A 22,055-nucleotide genomic window follows, 5' to 3' on the forward strand; every position below is an offset into this window, starting at 1 on the left:
TTGGATGAGCAATGCTTGGAACCATATCAAGTTCAGTATTGAACTTCTTGATCCAAACCGCCTACACGACTGCATTAAATAATGCGATATACTTAGCATCAGTTGTAGAATCCGCTAGAATACTTTGCTTCGAGCTCTTCCAATTCACTACAACTTTATTGAGACAAAATACAAACTTGGATTGTAGGAAAAAAAATCATCTTTATCCGTTTGGAAACTAGCATCATTGTACCCTCTTACAATTAGCTCATCTTCCTCTCCATAAACTAAGAACATATCCTTAGTCCTTTTCAAGTACTTAAGGATGTCATCGACACTCATCCAGTGTCGTTCACTTGGATCCAATTAATATCTTCTACAAGTGTTTAATGCACATGAGACATCAATCTAAGTACACAACATGACATCACTCACTTGGATCCAATTGACATCTACTACAAGTGCTTGATGCACATGAGACATTAGTCCAAGCATGCAACATGGCATCGGTCACTTGGATCCGATTGATATCTACTACAAGTGCTTAATGCACTTGAGACATCAATTCGAGCATACAACATGGCATATTTGATGGATCCAATTGCTGACGCATATGGGATTCTCTTCATTCTATCTTTTGTATTGTGTGTTTTAGGACACAAATCCTTAGAGAGAAAGACACCATGTAGCATCGAAAGGAATCATTTCTTGGATTCTTCCATACTAAATCTTTTCAATACCTTGTCTATGTATGTACTCTAACTTAGGCCAAGCAACCTACTTGATCTATCATGATAGATCTTTGTACCAAGGATGTAGGCTGCTTCTTTAAGTCATTCATGGAGAAGCACTTGGATAACCAAGTCTTTACCTACTACAAGTTTGGTATATCATTCCCGATGAGAAGTATGTCATTAACATACAACACCAAGAATGTCATTGCGCTCCCATTTACCTTCTTGTAAACACAGGGCTCATTTTCATTCTTGATAAAATCGAATTCTTTTACGCCTTTATCAAAACGAATGTTTTAGCTCCTTCAAGGTTGCTTGAGTCCATAAATGGACCTCTGCAACTTGCATATCTTATCAACTTTTCCATCAAGAACGAAACCATCGGGTTGTGTCATATACATATCCTTTAAAAGGTTTCCATTCAGAAAAGCCATTTTGACAACCATTTCCCAAATTTCATAGTTGTGATATGCAACAATCGCAAGCACAATCTGGATAAACTTAATCATGGCAACCGACTAAAAGGTTTCTTTATAGTTAATACCATGAATTTGTTTGAAACCTTTGGTAACCAGTCATGCCTTATAGGTGTGCACCTTGCCATCCATGTCAATCTTCTTCTTGAAGACCACCCTATGGGTTTTACCCCTTCAAGTGGATCCACTAGAGACCATAATCGATTTTGGTACATGGAGCCCATCTCAGATTTCATGGCTTTAAGCCATTTAACGAAATCTAGATCCGATATAGCGTCTTCGTAGCTTATGGATTCATTGTCTTAGTAGACCAGTACGTCACCATGTTAAGTCACGAGAAAACCATATCTCTCGGGCTTATGGCGTACTCTTTTAGACCTACATAGTGTTAGAGTAGGTGCCCTACAACCAATCAATTGTTGTAGAATTGACTCTTTGTAATAATGTTTATTAAGCAATAAAAGGCATTTTATTCTATATCGTGTAAATCATATCTGTATGCGTTGATATATGTCTTTAGGATGGTAGAACCGTGACGAGGGTATCAAGTGTTTCAAATCTTGATAGTGAAAACCTTATGATCACATATGGTGGCCATTCTAGAAATGTCCGTAGCCCTAGTATTATTCTAACCAAGGACACAAATAATACAGTAGGCTATCATAGTGTTCAACGACCCTATTGAAAGATAGTGATTGATCTCACTTGTCAAGGTTGTTTGCTGACAACTTGGTGCAACGCATGGGCGCTTATTGTAGGTAAGTTCACTGGATAGACCCACCAGAGGATTCCATATGGATGGTAACCCCAATGTCTATGGAATAAATCCTCTAATGAATGGTGGTGCATGTGTCCTTAGACTTGAGATCACCAGAGTGCCTTGTGCACTGATTAGGGTGTAGTTTGACACTAGCCCAACATAGTTCTATTCAGAGCTATCAATACAGTAGTAATTGGCTACATCAAGGAGTGTATCAAGACTATGGTGGATCGACAAAGGATTCATCACTCCCGGGTATGGGAGAAGTTATCTCACTGTGCAATTCAGTAAATGGCAATGACACTAAATCTATGGCCATAATGGAATTGAGTTGTTGCTCGATTCCAATTTATTTATCCTCTCATTGTCCATTAACTGAATACAAAGATATCAGGAAAAACTAAGGTTGACACTATTTATGTACCCTAGCCTCGATGAGACAACCTATGATAAAAGGATTTGATTGCACGGTAACCATATCGTTAATAGGTAGCTATTTCATTGAATCTGAATCTTTCGGGTGGCCATGATGCCTTGCTAGGGGCCAATCTTGGTCTGTGTTTAGTGAGACAATTGATTGGTGTCAATTGCAAGACTACTCACTATCGATATGATGAGGAGCCTACGTGTCACACACATAAGGAGACAGTTTAAGGATTAATGTGTGAAAGGGGTATTTTCGTCCTTTAGGACGAAAGGGTATTTTGGTCACTTTTGTTAGAGTAGGTGCCCTAGAGCCAATCAATTATTGTAAAATTGACTCTGCAATAAATGTTTATTTATCAATAAAAAGGCATATTCTTTTATATAGTGTAAATCATATTTATATATAATGATATATGTCCTTAGGATGGTAGAACCATGACGAGGGTATCAAGTGTTTCAAATCTTGAGAGTGAGAACCCTATGATCACATATGGTAGCCATTCTAGAAACGTCCATAGCCCCAATATTATTCTGACCAAGGACACAGATAATATGGTAAGGCTATCATAGTGTTGAACGACCTTGTCGAAAGGTAGTGATTAATCTCACTTGTCAAGGTTGTTTGCCGACAACCTGGTGCAACACATGGGTGATTGCTAGAGGTAAGTTCACTGGACAGACTCACCAGAGGATTCCATATGGATGGTAACCTTAATGTCTATGGAATAAATCCTCTAACAGATGATGGTGCATGTGATCCTTAGACTTGAGATCACCGGAGCGCCTTGTGCACCGATTGGTGTAGTTTGACACTAGCCTAACGCAGTTCTTTTCAGAGCTGTCAATACGGTGGTGATTGGCTGCATCAAGGAGTGTATCAAGACTATGGTGGATTGACACAGGAGTCGTTCACTCTTGGGTACGAGAGAAGTTATCTCACTAGGTAATTCAGTGATTGGCAATGACACTAAATCTGTGGCCACAATGGGATTGAGTTGTTGCTCAATCCAATTTGATATTCTTATCATTGGTTAGTAACTTAATATAAACATGTCGAGGATATCTGAGGTTGACACTATTTCTGTACTCAGTCTCGAGAGATACAGTTATAAAAAGATTGATTGCATGGTAACCATAGCGTGAGGCCACGGTTTCGCTAATCAAATCTATCGGGTGGCCATGATGCTTACAGGGCCCATCTTGTGTTTGTGTGTAGTGAGATGTTAATTGGTATAATCGCAATACTACACACTGCCGATATGATGAGGAGTCTACAGGTCACACACTTAGAAGATAATTTAAGAATCATTTGTGAGAAGGGTATTTTGTCTTTCAGGATGAAAGGGATTTTGGTAATCTCGTAATACAATTAAATTTGTTGAGGTTGTTGCTTGTATTTAATTTGATGTTAAAATTAAATACGGAGAGAATTTAAATATATGTATGCATATATTTAAATGAATTGTTATTATTAATTAAATGTTAATATATTATTATATATATTAATTGATTTTAGTTAAAATAATAATTAATTAATTTAAAATACCAATTACATGGTGTTTGGTTGCAAGGGTAAGCTTGGGTTGGTGCCCATGGGTATTCCTTATTGGAATAGGGTTTTAATTAGTTGCACTATATAAGTGCAACTTAATTAAAACACAAATATACTTTTATAAAAACAAAACCCTAGCCACCCTATCTCTCTCTCTCACGTTTTCACCTTTGAGTGAAAAAGAAAAAAAATTTCTTTTCCTTTTGATCGTTCTTGATTCTTGAAGTTGGCAATTGTTCTAGCAAAACAATTGTCGATTCTTCGGATTATCTTCGTGTGGATTTTCGTGAGTACGATCCTACATTGGATTGATTAGTGAACAGTGTTGGTGAGCAGTATCCGGTGAATAGTGTTTGTAAGCAAAGTCAGAGATATTTGGAGGAGCCTCCAAACGTCGGTATGAAATAAATCCTTGTATGGATTTGCTTTGCACATATTTTATTTTACGTTTTAGTTTATGCATAAAAACGTTATAATCTGTACTCGGATCTTGGTTCGAGTAAGTGATCTTTTCGTTTTTAATATTACGCTTGTTCCGTTGCGTGAATCTGATCACTTACTTATAATCTTACAGGGCAATTAAATTTGCTGAGGTTGTTGCCTGTATTTAATTTTAATATTAAAATTAAAATTAGTGAGATTATATTTAAATATACGTGTGCATATATTTAAATGGATTATTATTCTTAATTAAATGTTAATATATTATTAATATATATTAATTGATTTTTTAATTGTAATAATAATTAATTAAAATTTAAAATACCAATTAAAGGGTGTTTGGTTACAACGGTGGATTAGGCTTGGAGCCCATGGCTATTCCTTAGGGGAATAGAGTTTTAACTAAATTGCACTATATAAGTGCAACTTAAAAATTAAAACATAATAATTATTATTCACTCAACCAAAACCCTAGCCTGCCTCACGTTTTCACTAGAGAGAAAAGAGAGAATTTTTCTTGCAAAAATTCTGCACATCATTATTCTTAGAGCATTGATTTAAACTAGAAAATTAAATCATTTTGAGTAATCCTTTCTTTGTGTGGATCAATGTTCGTGCGATTCCATTCTTGAATCGATAAGCGAAATCAAAGCCTTGAAGGAGCCTCCAAATGTACGTAAGTTTTTCAATCCTTGATTGGATTAATTTACATTGTACGGAATTTTGTAATAACATGTAAGCAATTTAATCAATACCTGGATCTTGGCTTAAAAAGGTGATTGATTTCCGATTTAATTTTAGTTTTTCCGCTACCTTTTAGAGATCAATCACTAACAGTGGTATCAGAGCCTCAGTTATTAGATTATATTGTTTAATTGATGTTTGATAACATGTGTAATTGTTTAATAACATGTTATTGCATGATTTGAATGTTTTTAAATCTGAAAATTCTGTATATTACATGTTTCAAATGTTTTAATGGATTAATAATGTGTTGATTGAATGTTTTTGGTTGGTTGATATCTTGTTCGTATACTGATGCATTCGATTTGATTCAGAATTGCGAAAATTTGCAAAACATGAATTGTATGTTCACAAATCTATAGCGTTCGATCAGGCAAAATAAAGCTTCGCTGTGGTGACCGTGAGATCGTGGCTTCTGGCCGCGGCAAAATAACACTTCTCCACGGCAAAAACTTAAAAGTAGATCTCGCTGCCTTATGGCGAAATAGAATTTCTCCATGGCAAGATACATTTTGGAATCCTAAAGCTATCTGATGATTAAATCTCGTCGCGGCGAAATAAACCTTTGTTGTGGCGACCGTGTGGTTATTGTACTTTGCCGCGGCAAGATAGTTGCTGGACCAGTTTTAATATTTGTTTCTTATGTAGGGACCAAACTGTAGTTTTTTAAAACCTTTAAAGCCATTAAATATTCTGCACATTTAAGAGGGTAATTTAATAATTTAACCCACCTAATTCAAAAATTGTTTTTTTTTAATGTATGCAATGTTCTTGTTTGATAATTGCATGGTGCCCGGTACATGAGCCTTAGACCTATTGTTTACTTTTATATTGGGTTTGTTTGTAATTTTATAAACAAATAGGACCTGCATGTCTTGCCTCTCTAATATATCCATGTATTTCTTTTTCTTATCTCACTCCCCTCGTATGTAACATGAGGTTTCTATTTTATTGATATTAATTAGAATAGGACTTTTATTTATTATAAAATCTTTGTAATGATCGTGAAGAAGAAACAAAGGAGCTATGATGAGGAATAACTTGAAGACCCAAGCTTTATCTTTTAAACCCTAGGTTGACCCACCGATTCCTCTAGGCTCGAGGAAATCGGTTTTAGTAGGCCATGTACCTACACGTTTAATTTTGTTCAGAATGCATGCTAAGGTTGAATGTTTAATAACATGCCGATCAAATGATGTTCTAACAAAGATAATAAATTGGTAAGACTTAAAATAAAATAAAATAAAATGCTCAAATAAAGTATATTAAGTCACTAGAAATGCCTTCCATCACCATGACTTTAATCAAACCATTGTTTATTGGAACCTTATTCGCTAAAGTGAAGGGTACACTTCTACCAATGGGAGGTTAAAGCTCATCGGAGTTTTCCTTAATGGTGTTGGGTTGACTTAAAATGACGTGTTTTGCTTGTTTGCCAAAGCGAAGGTTGATAAGCACATCATAGACATAGTAGAGAAGTACACTTGTTGTGTGTATGTGGTGACATGTAGTGTCCACTCTACTGATACTGAGAATCACACTTGAGGACAATGGCTTCAGTCATCGTATTGACTAATTGGCTGGTTGGCTTACTTCACATTTGAGGTTGGTAGTGGGAGCTATCAACTGATGTGGATTAAGTTTTTTGGCCTATCTAATCAACCTATTTTGGCTTGTTAGCCAAAGCGAAGGTTTGAAATGGGGTAGATGGGATCTCAATCCACTAGGAAAGCTAATGGGATTTCCTGAGTTAATAGTGAGGCTATTGGCTTGAGGAAAATAGTGAGAGCGTTTTTAATAAAAAAATCATACTAAATAATAATAAACATTATATTGACTTTACTTTTCTGCATTGTAAAACCCCTCCCCAGTCAGGTACCCTCTGAATATCCCTCAATGAGAATCCAGAGAATTCATGTATGGGAAATGAGTTGTATTTAGAAAACCTGTGGAAGAATAATAATAATGTCCGAAACATTATTATAAGATGTACCGCAGGATCAAAATTTGTACCTTCAAAAATAAAAATAAAAACTTAAACTCATTTGGGCATTAATCAATCAAAACATATTAATGCTATTTTCATTCATGTGGTGGAAGCTTCAAAAAGGTGTTTCAAAAACATTTGTCATTTACATTATTTACATCAAGATAGAAAGTTAGGATGACAATAAATTATCTCCCCTCATGCATAGCCTTGCTGTCTCCAACATCCCTCGCTTTTGGATTACTTATAAAACATTCAACTAGAAAGGGTGAGCATTAATCGTTCAGTAAGGAATGATCCATTTAATACCAAGTATGTTATTTGACATTCATTCAAACAAATTCATTCACATACCACACCTCTTTTGCATTTAAGTATGGTTCCTTTTCTTCACTAACTCATATACTTTTCATCATCTTCCCCATGTTCATATAAAACATCAAGTGCACACATACAAATAAGTATGTAAACATAGTGCCCACACATCACATATCATGACATAACATCTAAATAACATCTAACATGAGTACAAATCATCTCATGATGTAAATAACATCATAACTCATGTGATGCAACTAAATGCATATGAATCATTTAACGTCTATCCAATCGGACTTTTCTTAGCGTCTTAAGCATTTCATATCATCTAGTCTCAAATTCATCTAAAGCTCATGTCATCGAGAGGCATGCTTATGCATTATTTAGCATCTAAAGCATATATTCATCTTTCCTCTCATCTAGCCTCAAATTCATCTGGAGCTCATATCATTGGGAGGCGTGATTACGCATTATTTAGCATCTAAAGCATATGCTTATCTTTCCTCAACCGGAATATGAGGATATGCTTATGCGTTAATTAACATTTGAAGCATATATTCATATTTCCTCTCATCTAGCCTCAAATTCATCTAGAGCTCATATCATTGAGAGGCGTGCTTACGCGTTATTTAGTATCTAAAGCATATATTCATCTTTCCTCAACCGGTATAAGAGGATATGCTTACGCGTTTTCCATCCTATCTATATGCATCTCTAACATTTTATGGCATGTAAATACATGTTTTAATGAGCTTAATACTTTTGATTCATCTATGGATTATCAATCCATTTACATTACCTCTTGCTCACATTCATCATCTTGAAACATATATTACATTGCATCTTCATGCCATTTCATAACATTAATCATGCATTCACATCCATGACCATGTATATCTTTCAAAGATCATCTAACTAATGGGTAAACATTAGTACATGGCTTAATTACAACAATACATTAATAATCAATTCATAATCATAAGAATTGATCATGTTAAATCTTAAACTTTTATAACCAGAAGTTTATTCTTTAGGCCATATTCCATCCATTTCTAAAATGAATTGGCTCTTGGCATAAACAAAAAGTTATAGGGCTTTGTCTTAAATTTCTAGTGCTTCAAGAGTCATCTCATTTCGATTCCTATAACTCAAGTTATGATCGAAACACTTAAGCATGTTTAACATAACCCCTAAGCTTACCAAATCCGGATTTTTCATATTAAACTATGCCACATCAATTCCTATTGACAATTAACCAATAGGTCAACTTATGGATCAAATAAACCTCCCCTTAATAGTCTTTAACATCTTAAAGGAAGTGTAAAATCTCATTCCCATAATCATCCATTATTGCTATAACATTGTAAGCTAATGCAAACAACACATCAACGCTTATAGCAACCATTCAACACCATGTGGCCTCCAATACTACAAGTTTTGCCACAATCAATATCAATACTTCATTTTCTTCAATTAAAACATAACAACTCATAAACCATAAAGGGCAATAACTTCATGTATAATGAATTCAAGGCAATAAATAACATTAATGAGTTTAACTATACTTGCGATCAGCTAATTCTATGCCTTAAAGCCTTAATTTAAGGTTTCATTATAATCTACAAACCCTAGCATAATCCCTAAAGTCATGGGAGGTACCTCCTTACCTTTTTAAAGAATTCCCCACCAAATCCTTTGCCTTTATCTTCTTTTACACCTTATTCCTACATATATAACATTATACCATAACATCTACCTCAAATCTTCAAATCACATCAAAACTACGGTTTTTATTCCTTACCTTAAACCTATCAATTTGAAGATCCAAGGATCCTATCTTGTTCTCCTTGAAAAATTATGCAAAAGTCCTTTAAAACTTAGAGAGAAAAAGCTTGTTTCATGGAAGATTTGAGAGTAAATGGAGGAAAGGCTTTCATCACTCCATCGTTCATATGGAGTCTTATCTACAGACCTTGATGATACATGATTCAGTACATGAGTCACAATCTCTAGGCATAACCTAAGAATGATATGGGCAAATCACTAAAACTCATCATAGACCTAACCATTTCAAGTGAGGTCTTGTTCCTCCTTTTAGACACACCATTATGCTGGGGTGTATACGGAGAGGTGAGTTTTGATACTGTCCCACATTCTTTTGGGTATTTTAAACTTCACTTGCCACACTCAGCATAGTTGTTATTTTGAGAATATCCTTATTGTCTATTTTAAGAACATATTATTATGAAAAAGTTCCATAAAGAATATTATTTATACTAAAAGATAACCATCCATTAGTAAAGCAATATTCTCACTTGTCCAAAGTGGACACAGAAATATTATTTCTAAAAACTGAAGGAAAATCATAATAATTCACAAGTTCCAAGTAACAACCCTATAGGCAAAATCAAACGATAAGATCCTACATTACTATAGCATCGCGTGCTCTATTTCCAATTGGTAGGTCTACCTCTCCCTCAACGAGCAATCTACTCTACCGTAGTCCCAACTCATTAGAACAAATGGAGTACCACATCATGTGTCAATGACCCAAGATGTCGACGGAGAAGTTAATCTCAATCAAGAACGTACCTGACAAAGAAGTAACATTCTTCTTCCTTTTTGCTAGGAAGGCCTTGCAATGTTTCCTCCAGTGGTTGGGATTCCCACAGTGAGGAATAATGCCCTTCCTATCTGCAACAATTTCTTCCAACGATTTCTGAGCCTTTTCCTTCTCACTTGAGTTAGCTTCAACCAATGTCAATGTTCCTAACATTTTCATGCCTAACTCAGTAGCCTTCAACATATCCAGAAACTCGAAAAAGGTATTCTTCTTATCATCCTCATTGAAGTCATAGACAAATTGAGAGTAAGAATCTAGCAAAGACTATAATGTTAGGTCTATTGCTAAACCCTCATTAAATCTACATCCCAAAATCTCAAGCTTGTTCATATACTCAGTCAACTTAAGTATATGATCGCCAATTTTGGTACCCTCTTCCATCTTGCATCTGAATAGTGACTGAGGCACCATATCTTCTCATTTCTCTAGAGAGAATAAAGAATAGAAGCTAAGTCCATATTCTAGCATTGTTGTCACAATAATGATGTCATTGATGCAAGCACAATGTATCTTGTCATTTCTGCTTTTGCATCATGTGTATGCTTTATATATACATACCTAGTGTGATGGATAGAACTATCAGTAGGCTCTAGTGACAAAGCCTGCTCAATGGTGTATAATCTATCACTTGACGGATGTATATTGTTTATACTTTTGTACCAGTCAATGAAATTCTCACCATTCCATTTGTTTCCCAGTTTGATGATTTGTCGTAGTGATGATGGGATCATATTGCTCATTTTAAGTGAATCTAGAAGTGCAGAATAAGCAAAAGTTATTACAATGTCTATTATTATTATTTCATAAGGCATTTTATTTAAGAATTTCTCCCACTATTTTCCTCAAGCCAATAGCCCTCACTATTAACTCGGGAAAGCCATTGGCTTTCCTAGTGGATTGAGATCACATCTAGCCCATTTCAAATCTTCGCTTTGGCGAACAAGCCAAAATGGGTTGATTAGGTTGGCAAACAAACTTAATCCACACTAGTTGATAGCTCCCACTACCAACCTCAAATGTAAAACAAGCCAACAAACCAATCACACAATTCAATGGCTGAAGCCATTGTCCTCAGGTGTGATTCTATAATACCTACATTGAGGTACACAGCTTATTTATGTTTATTTGCCTTTAAATGCTGTTTGTTGGCCTTAAGTTAATTGGTGTGGTGATATTGTTGTGTGGTTGCCCTGAATTTGGTGAAGAATTGGCGAAGTAGAGAATTACAAACTTCACTGGGGCAAAGAATAAGCTTCGCCGCTGTGACGTACGCTCTGTAATGTTTCGTCGAGGTGAAGAAAAATCTTCGCTGGGGTGACGAGCCGGTTTAATTTCTTGAGAAGTTTCTAGAGGAATTTTCCATATGGGTAAAGTGACCATTCTATCCCTAATTAGCAGGAAAAGTGGGGAATGAAATGTAAGAAAATTTCATGGAGAATGCATTGGAGATAGGATTGTATTTATAAAGAATTAAAGGGTAAAGATGGAATTTCCAAGAAAGTGTAAGGGCAAAATGGGAAAGAATGTTTATTTATACGAGTTAATAAGGGTTTAGACTTACAAGCCCTCTCATTCTCTACACCCTATACACCACTTCCACTCTCCATTCCTCTCATCTCTTCACCAATTTTCTAAAGGAAATTGAGGGCTTTTGGTTTGATTTAGATAGAGATTTGATCCTAAGCATTAAAAGGTAAGGATTCTTGCTCTAGTTATGAGATTAATTTGTGTAAGTGTTGAATTCTCATTAAGTTTATGCTTAGGGTTTGAGAGAAAGAACAAATCTACCAAAGATAGAGGGATTCTTGGGAACTTACTCAAGTATAAGGTAAGTAAATCCAAATTAAGCTAAGATTTAAGTAATCAAATGATTTGAATGCATGTATATGCTTATGATTTTGAGATTGATTGTTGAGAATGATGCTATTGTTAAGTATATGGCTTTTGATGAGTAGATTTAAGCCATGAGAAGTGGACATGGTATAATGGTGACCAAGTGAAGTTTGGTTGAATTTAGAAAGAATTTGAGTAGAATATTGAAGTGTATTTTCCTGGCTAGGATTTGTGATGAATCAAGGGAGTTTTACTCCAATATTGGATGGTTTAAGAAAGAAGGAGAATTATAATTAAAGTAGAATTTAAGTATGCATGTTTGTTGTTTGATGAAATACCTAAGAGAAACATATGCATGAGTAGAGAAAACTTAATTTTATGCAACATTGCATATTTGCATTACATGCTTGCACTTAAGAAAGAATTATGAGCATGAGCCATCCACATGCATATATTTGCATATGCATGAGAATTTAAAGAAAGAATAAAGAACTTTAAGAACAAAGAGAAAGAAAGAAAAACACTAAAGAATTAAAGACAGAAAAGTGCTAAAGAAGAGAAAAGAATAGGTTGTTGCAATGGGGAACCCGTGGGTGACAAGAAGAAGAATTCCCACATACACGTCGCCTTAAGTGAGCGGCATAAGAAGAAAAAGAATTTGTACGGCCCGTAAGAGTGTATGTGGATAAGGGCTGTACCAAGAAGAATTTCCTACATGCACACCACCTTAATTAAGTGGCCTAAGAAGAAGAAAGAATTTGTACAGTCCGCAAGAGTGCATGTAGATGAGGACTGTACTCACTCACACGGCCAAGGTTCCAAATCCATGCATCAACCGAGACCGATCGGCAAAGAATAAGAAAAGAAAGAATAAGAAAGAATAAGAAAAGAAAGAATAAGAATACTGCCAACAAAATAAAGAGCCTTAAGGTCACACACATAAAAAGTAGTTAAGAGAGAGAAAATGGATTGGAAGGGCATTTTCGTCCTTTGAGCCAAAAAGGAAATTTTCGTAATTTGGGAAGAAAAGGGTATTTTTGTCCTTTTGGGTGGAAAGGTTATTTGGGTAATTTTGCTAGGGTTGACACCAATTTTCAATATTTATATTGACGGAATTTTCTCAAAATTGGAATCATTTTAATAATAATTAATATGGAGAATATATTTAATTTAATTAAATATATTAAAACCCATTAATTAAATATGTATATATAAATATATATTTATTTAATTAGGAATATGTATTTATATAGGAATTAAATAAATAGGAATACTTATTTAATTGGGAAACATATTTAATGGGAGAATATCTTTTAGAGATATTCTAATTCCTTTTAGAGTCGCAATCCAATAAAAAAGGAATTTGGGTATTCACAATCCTAATTAAATTCCTACTATGGATCGCACTATGAAAAGGGAACTTGGATTATGATTTTTAAAGAATTGATTTTTTTAACTTTGACTGCAAAGGTTTTAGTTTAATTTTCAAACTAAACCTTCCAAAAATTAAACCCTAGCCGCAACCCTAGAGAGGGAATTTTTCTCTCACATCTGCCACCTCCTCTTAAGCTCTCGGCTTGATCTAATAATCAATCCAAGAGTGATCCCGACCTACTTTTGTGTGGATATTGTCGTGCTCAATCCTACTTTGGGTCGATAGTGATATCTTAGAGACATCCAAAGAAGAAGCTTCCAACAAAGGTAAAAAGCCTAACATTTTATGGATTATATATTTTGGTTATTTTTATCAAATCTTGATCTTGGGTTACGGGATTCTATCTTAGTAAAAGGCCTTTTTTTTTTTTTTTTTTTTTTTTTTTTTTTTTTTTTTTTTGTTGGTAACTTCATACCTTGTGATAGAAATCCCTACAAGGTTGTAGGTGTGCTGAGGTCTATATGGGACTTAAGCAAGCATCAAGGAGCTGGAACATTCGTTTTGACGAAGCCGTTAAGGAATTTGGTTTCATAAGAACAAAGATGAGCCTTGTCGTATAAGAAGTTCAGTGGGAGCACATTGGCATTCCTAGTATTATATGTTGATGACTATTATAATTGGGAATGATATACCGAACTTGCAGATGTAAAGACTTGTTATCAAGTGCTTTCTATGAAGGACACAGGGGAAGCAGTCTAGATTCTTGATATGAGATCTATCGAGATAAATCACATAGTTTGCTTGGCCTAAATCATAGTACATACATACAAGGTACTGAAGAGATTCAGTATGGAAGAATCCAAGAAAGATTCCTTCCTATGTCACATGGTGTTTATCTCTCGAAGGACATGTGTCCTTGATGGGAATGCAAAATGTCATATTACCCCCCTTAATGTTTAGTCTTTTATGCTATTTGTTGCCTAAATGACTCATTATTATTCTATTTTGATTAGGATGCAAAGGAGGCGTTAATTGCAAAACGGAACTAATTAAGTGAATTCGGACGTGTTTCGACGTTGTTTCGTAATCTGGGCATAACTCTCTCCCGAGCTCCGATTGAGATGATCAAAATTCTGTGGAACGCTAAAAAATATCAACAACTTTCATGTTTTTCGTTTTGAGATGTACTCACTGAATCAAGGTTGTAATCGAGCTTGAATTTGACACATCTGCACTGGACGTCCTGGAGCATTCAGCCTTGCCATGCAAATCAATTGGGCAGTTTATTATTGGAAGAATTGAGGACATGTGGCACGCAAGTTACGCTCAGAATCACCACTTTCCTATTTTATTTTAGGACTCTATCTTATTATCAATTAATTAGAATTAAATTAGGATTAATGTTATTTTGGATTTAGAATATTTCTTTTAGGAGATTGAGTGGGATTCAAATACTTGAACTAGATTTTTGTTAAGGGATCAATTAGGTTTAGGGAAAATAGACCACGCCTCTCTCTTCTCTTCTTTGGAATTTTCTTTCTTTTTGGAGTTTTTGTTTATGGCCATGAGGCAGTTCTTGTAACTTGTCGAAGGAACGGAGACCTCGGAATCAATCAACTGTGAGATCTAATCTATTTTATTTAGTGTTCAATTTTTGTGTTTGAGTATTGAATGTTATTTTGTGCATATCTTCATGATTGATGCATTTAATTACTAGGAGGCCTACTAGTGGACTATTTGTCGCAATCTACTGCTAAGTTTGATATCAAATCCGTAATTGTTTGATCCCTCTAACTTGTGAAGCAATTAGGGTTAATAATTGTTGCTTCAGGAATTAGTATCTTAAGAAGAACATTCACTAAATTAAATACAACCGCTTGTGTTTTGTGTTTTTTAGCTTCATCGATTTCTCTAATTCTTAAGGCTGCCATTAGATTAAATCTTTAGCGCTTGTCTAGGTTGTTTAATGATAAGATTAATTAAGATCGCTTGTTTCCTAATTATTACAATTAAGGAGAGATAGAAAATAGTTCCAACGGTGAATATTCAAAGTAGAATTGATTTACTTTTGCATCAATAATCAATTGTAAATTCCGATGGTGGATGTTGACGGAGACCATTTTCGTTGTATTAATTGATTTTTATTTGAATTGTTTTTGTTTTTCCTGAGATTGTTTTCTGTTTGTTACTCAAAAACCCCCAGCCTTGTTCACATAATCAAAAATTTGGCTAGACACTCTTCGTGGGATCGACCCTTGCTTACCCTATTTACAGTTTAGTAGTTAGGTTAGAAAGGTTATTAATCTTGGTTGCCTACGACAGCACACCAATCCTAAATCATCCGAGGAGAGAGATAAGATGAACATGATACATTTTCATCCTCTATTGGATCCATTATGTATGTCAAGTTATGTACTTGGATTGATGTCTCATATGCTTTAAACATTTGTAGCAGATATCGATCAGTTCCAGGTAAGGTCACTAGATAACGGTCAAGAACATTCTTAAGTACCTGAAGAGGACTAAGGACATGTTCTTGGTTTATGGATGAGAGGATGAACTCACTGTAAGAGGATACAGTGATCATGCCAGTTTTCAAACTGACAAAGATGATTTTTGATCACAACCAGGTTTTGTCTTTTGTCTCAATGGAGCTGCAGTGAGCTGGGAAAGCTCAAAGTAAATTACTATAGCTGATTTTACAATGGAGGCTAAGTAAATTGCATTGTCAGATGCAGCCAAAGAGGCAATTTGGATTAGGAAGTTCATTACTAAACTTGGTGTGGTTCCAAGCATTGTTGATCTTGTACAAATATTCTGTGATAACAATGAGAAATTTCTCAGGCCAAGAAACCACGATCTTGTTAGAGTAGGTGCACTAGAGCCAACATTATAGCTCTTGTAAACTCATATTTTATATGAATAAAAGGTAAACGCTTCTTTATAAGCAATATACTATAGTATCTATTTACTGCGTGTAAAGAAAATAGTATATGTCCTTAGAAAGGTTGAAACTAGTGACGAGGGTATTAAGTGTCTTAAATCTTAATTGTGAGAACCCTATCAGCACAAATGGTGGCCATTCTTAAACTGTTCATAGTCATAGTATAAATCTAAACTAGGACATGGATTATATGGAGAGACTATCATCGTGTTGAATGACTTTATCGAAAGATAGTGACAAGTCTCACATGTCGAGGTTGTGAGCATCAACCTGGTCCAATGCATGGGTGCTTGCTTGTGCAAGTCCACTGGACCGACCTATCAAAAGATTCCATACAAGATGGTAACCCAGTGTCTACGAAATATATCCTCTCATGGATGGTGGTGCATTTGGTCATTCGACATGAGATCACTAGAGCGCCGTGTATAAAGATCGATGTGATTTGACAACAACCTAATGTCGTCTCTCTTTGGGATTACCAGAACATTGGTGATTGGTTACATTGGTGTTAGAGTAGATGCCCTAGAGCCAATTAATTATTGTAAATTGACTCTTTGTAATAATGTTCATTAGTCAATAAATGGCATTTTATTCTATTTCATATAAATCATATTGGTACGTAATGTAATACCCAAAATGTCAAAGGTATGGTCCTAACTCAAAATAGTCCTTTAGATGTTAATTTTATGTTAAAAAGCATAAAATCTAACTAAGGGCAAAATAGTCAATTCATTTGGAACGGTATGAATCAAAGGGATTATCTCCCAAAATAGGACTTAGTGTCCTACTAAGATTCCAAATCTTATTTAAACTATTAAACTTAATCTGATAAGGTCAAGAAATCATATTTCTTTAATTTCTTTAATCTCCCAAAAAAAGAGGACTCAATGTCCTACTAGGATTCCAACCCCTTGGGTTCACTATAAAAACAGAGGCTTGCACTCTCATTAAGGGGCAATCTCCCATAGTCAATCTACTCTACTCAAAACCATCTATTTGCTCTTAAAGTTCTTGCTCCCAAGAACCCGACGCCTCCACCGCAGTCCTATCTTCCGACAAGACTCCTGGTAATTCTTCATTTCCTTAATTCTTATCAAATAATCTCTTTCAACCTTGCTGACTTGAGGGTCGGAGTGCCTACGGCAAATACCACCCTAGTGTTTTCCGGAAGGTTCACGCTTGCCCTTTCATGTGTGCAAGTCTAGCAGATTGTCAATGGCCTCAACCTCACGGGATCAGACCCTATTTTCATGACGGTAGATTTTTTGCATCTACAAGAATTATCATTTATTATTCAAAAGAATGATACAAGATGAATCATAAAGAACAAAAGCAAGTTAAGAATCCTAGAGTGATATAATATAACTTACATGTTCGTTTTAGTCTGTATAATTCCATTGGTTTTTCTAAATTATTATATAGATATATCTTAGTTTGTTAATTACTACTAAATTCTAAATATGGGTTTTTTACCTGCCCCGACCTGCCCTGAACGGTTCGGGGATTCCTCGAACATCTAAAGGATGGGGAGAAGAATTTTCCCTGGTGGCAGGGCGGAGCGGGTTTGGGGATGGGTGTAGCTCGACTTGCCATGCCCTAAAAAAATACCTGCCTCGCCCCAAAAATATATAACTAATTAATTATAAGTTTTATAAAATTGTGTATAAGATAATAGATTGTGTGTAAAGTGATCATCCTATAAATCATGTGATGTAATCAAATTTTGTAATTGTTATCTTAAATTTATTATTGAATATTTTAATTTATGTAATAAAAGTAACTATAAGACATTTAGTGAATATGTTTTGCTATTTGATTAAAGATTAATAATTTATTATGTTTTATAAGAATACTTAATACTTTTGAGTAAAGAATAATAATTTAAAATGGTCTTAGTAATATATCCCCCTTTCAGTCTCTCTCTTAAATTAATAGATTAAATAATTTATTTACCTGCTATAAGGGGTGTTCATGTTTGTATATGTTATGTAATTGATTTTCCTTATTATTTGTACCAAATATAATCATCATAATTGTGCAATTTAAAAAAAAATGTCATAAAATTATTAATTTTTGATATATTTCTTGAATATTATAAAACTAATCAATACTAAAACCTTCAATAATGGAATGATGTTTCCATTATGTGAAGTATTATTATTTGTGTTATTATTAACAATTTTCAAACATTAAGCATTATTAAATTCCAATAATAAAATATATGTTGCATTTGTAATTGCAATTAATTATGTTGATGATGATCTCTCTATTATTAATGTAATGAATTAATGAATTATAACGTATAATGAATCATATTAATTTATTCTCAAACATAAATAAAATATATTATGTCACTGTACATCTTAATTTAATTATCTGTAAATTAAATATTCACATATTAACATAATCTAATAGATGAACAAGTCTATTATAAGATTAAGTTTGGTGTTACATAGAAGTTAGAATTCTTAATCTTAAATGTATGAAATTACAAGTCCAAAACTCCAAATTGTCCATTGTCAAAATTTATTAAATTATTTATTTATTTGTTTTTTTGGAAGAAATTGATTAATATTAAACACATTTGTAATTAATTGAAAATATTATATAACCCTCTCAATCTATAATTTCGGGGGGGGGGGGGGGGGGGGGGGGTGGGGGGGAAGGGGAATTCCGCTCAAGGATTATCACCAAAAATCCCCGTCCTTCGAATTGGGTCGGGTTGAGATGGGATTCGCCGACACCCCCAACTCGAGGACGGTACAGGCGACCCATCCCCCAGCCCCAACTCGCCTATCTCTACTAAATTCTAATATTAAATAGTTCACAGTGAATCTAACACTCTTAACTAATGGAGACTGATAATGTATATTGCTTTATGCTAGGATGTATTTCTTTAAACTGCTGAAAATTTTCAATTTAATAAGGGGAAAAAAAAAAAAGAAATCAAATATTAAATATTGTCCATGGAAAACTTGAAAAGTTGACTTTTGAAAATATTAAATTTCATTAATAAATCTTCATATTCATATACCAAATGTATATTTATTTCATGTATTTGATTGACAACGAAATTGTTTTTTTTAGAAATCACATAAAATCAAAGTATTGCTCACTACAAGAAAATGCCTCTCAGCATCTAGCAAAATTAGATGCAAAAGTAAAATTTAGACACTAAATTATATTTCGCATCTAAATTTCGTAGTCGCCACGTAGTTGCGGAATCGCTGTCGTAGAATGTATAAACGTCTAAATTTTGGTTAGACGGGAAAGTTTTTTTTAGTGACTAGCATATTAGTCGCTAATTGCTGGTTAAATAGTCCCCCCCCCCCCCCCCCCCCCCCCCCCCTAGACGCTAATTGTTCAAGGTAATTTGGTAAATTGTACGCGACTAATTAATGATTGCAAAAATACTTTTTAGTGTCTATAATTTGTCATGAATGCAAAAAAATTGGACACTAAAGGTGTAAGGTAATTTCATAAAAGTTTTCGTAACTATTTGGTTGTCGACGAATGTATCTTTTAGTGACCAAATTTTTGTGTTAATTTAATACTTTAGATGCTGAATGTAAAATCCAAAAGTTTTTTGCGACTATTTTATTAGTGGCCGAATGTATCTTGGTGACCAAATTTAGTGGTTAATATAGTCATTTTCCACGCTGAATGTGGAATCCAAAGGTTTTCGCGAGTTTTTATTAGTGGACGAATGTATCTTTTGATGACCAAAATTTAGTGGTTTTCTAATCATTTTAGACGCTGAATGTGAAATCCAAAAGGTTTCGCGACTATTTTATTAGTGGACGAATGTATCTTTTGGTGAGCAAAATCTAGTGATTAATTCTAATCATTTTAGACCTGAATTGAAATCCAAGGTTTTCGTGATTATTTATTAGTGGACGAATGTATCTTTCGGTGACCAAAATTTGTTGGTTATCTAATCACTTTAGACGCTGATGTGGAAGCAATTATGCTAAATTACTTTTTGCTACTAAAACATTAGTTGCAGAATGTGTTTTTTTTAGAGCATTTCGTATTGACCTTCAGCAGAATGTAATTATGCTAATTACTTTTTGCTACTAAAAAATTAGTTGCAGAATGTGTTTATTTTTTTTAGAGCATTTCGTATTGACCTAGTTTATACATTCACCATCAACAAATAATTGACATAATATAAAAATCTGATCACTAACATCAATATCATATTTCATACTATTATATATTATATATATTATATGTAGTCCATACATGGATTTTTTGCATGATGAGCAATAAAATAAAAAATGCACTATCACATGTGCATAACCACAAAAAAAAAAAAAAAAAAAAAAAAAAAACCATGCACCCACATTTTCCCCACTAGCTATCTATCTGTGCATAACTAACAAAAAAAGGCCCATCCCATGTACACCATCTAACATATATATGCAAACAATCCTAAAAAGATGGTTCTACCCCCATGTCAAAATATCTACTACCCATACAACAAAAAACTAACCATCAATATTGTTAGCATGTCAAGTGTCACCAGTTGCGATTTTTGAAATAACTATAGCTGATGAGGACGAGTCTTCATCAGTTGGAGATGGCATTGGCTGTCAAGTTGGAGCTTTATCATATTGTTGTAGTTCAAGGGCTATAGTTAGCTGCTTCATCATCTCCAACTGGACAAATTGTTATTGTTCAAGGCTTTTTATTTTCTTTTTTTGTTGATCAAATAAGATGAGCTGCTCCTCCAACTATTTAATCTTATTTTCTTGTTATTGCACAATGCACCTTAACTCTACTTCTACTGCAGTGGAATGATGCTCAGTCTGTGAAAATGCTAAATTTTGGTTAAATCCGGAAGCTTTACCCAGAACTTCCTCACATATTTCAGCTTCTGTTTTTTCACTTTCCCCTACTTGTGTTTCATCTTGCAGCTCTATCATTTTTTCCTACCATTAATTCAATGCATAATCAATAAGTCAACTAAGAAACTAAATAGCAACATAAAAGAATACTGCCGCACCAAACAAAAGTAAAATTGATGGAGTAGAGAAGCAAGTATCTCAAACATTATCAATCTAAACTTCAATTCCCTAGTTTTAAATTTTAAAGTTAAATATTTACTAATCAATTAACAACATGCTAACATAAATAAAATCAATCCATGAAAATAAAGCTCTTAAAGGCTCCTAAAATTGCACTTTTAGTTATAGCAGGTCCCTAGGATGGATGACAACTGACGCAAAAATGCTTAGAAGAAAGTCTGAAATATCTACATAAACCATGAAACAGGTTTTTCCTACTAGAAGAAACTCCAACTTTCTGCTTTAAAAAATACAAACTGTAAAGTTCAATCAAGAGACACAGTATAACACAAGTTAAATTTCAGCCTTATCCTGCAATGTTTGTAACATATCAATAGCAAACCAGAGCATAGTTGTAAAAGTTTGGTAACACTCAGGAAAACTAAATGCCAATATCAAACAAATGCACAAGCACCAACATAATTACAGGTCAAAAGATGACAAAGAAATGCAATGAGACTCAAATTAAAACAATAAAAGCATGGCAGTATGGAACAGTTACGGAAAAAAAAGAAATTTATACCCAATTGAATGGTAAGACATTTCATTGAATTTTTTATTTAAAGAACATAAGACCATGACAAGTCAACTAATATTTAAAGAACATAAGAGTTTGTCCCCCTATATGGATTAACAGATTACCACATCTAAACAGCACAACTCCTGGCTTAAAGAGAAAATAAAATCAGACCCAAATTTCAGAAAACAAACCACACTGCATGCTGCAATGATAACAGGGAATCCCATGGAAAAAACTGATACACCACTCAAAAGAATAAAGAAACTATTTCCAG

Source organism: Pistacia vera, unplaced genomic scaffold, assembly GCF_008641045.1.
Source record: "Pistacia vera cultivar Batoury unplaced genomic scaffold, PisVer_v2 Contig117, whole genome shotgun sequence".
Lineage (NCBI taxonomy): Eukaryota > Viridiplantae > Streptophyta > Magnoliopsida > Sapindales > Anacardiaceae > Pistacia > Pistacia vera.